Source organism: Sinocyclocheilus rhinocerous, unplaced genomic scaffold (genome assembly GCF_001515625.1).
Source record: "Sinocyclocheilus rhinocerous isolate Xijiao unplaced genomic scaffold, SAMN03320098_v1.1 scaffold1071, whole genome shotgun sequence".
Taxonomy (NCBI): Eukaryota; Metazoa; Chordata; class Actinopteri; order Cypriniformes; family Cyprinidae; genus Sinocyclocheilus; species Sinocyclocheilus rhinocerous.
Window position 1 is genome coordinate 696,772 of NW_015638033.1, and position 427 is coordinate 697,198.

The 427-nt window shown below is 30.9% G+C and overlaps 1 protein-coding gene across 1 annotated transcript in view; it reads left to right on the forward strand.

The window, feature by feature from the left end:
- spred1 (sprouty related EVH1 domain containing 1) overlaps positions 1–427 on the forward strand; it is a 35,250-nt gene that overhangs the window by 22,036 nt on the left and 12,787 nt on the right. The gene's annotated exons all lie outside the window — the stretch shown is intronic.

Consider the following 427-nt stretch of genomic DNA (forward strand, 5'->3'; position numbering starts at 1 on the left):
ACACACAGACACTCACACTCACACACACACACAGACACACACACACACACACACACACAGACACACACAGGTGTTCATCGGCGCAGGTGAGTGTGTCTGAAGCGGTCCACAGATACCCATGAGTCCGCTGTGTGACTGTGGCCACGTGATCATACATGTGTTAATAAAACTTTACAATGATACATAAATATTTAAAAAATGTAAGCTAAAAAAATATTTGAAAGGTTCCCTTTGCAACTACCTGAAATAAATTGAAGTTGAAGCACTAAAATTAATAACTGGAAATAAATAAAAACTGAAAATAATATAAATCCAAATAGCAATATTTAAATAGAGCAAAACTACTAAAAATGACAAAAAAATAACACAATGAAGAAGAAAAAAATTTATATATATATATATATATATATATATATATAAAACAAAA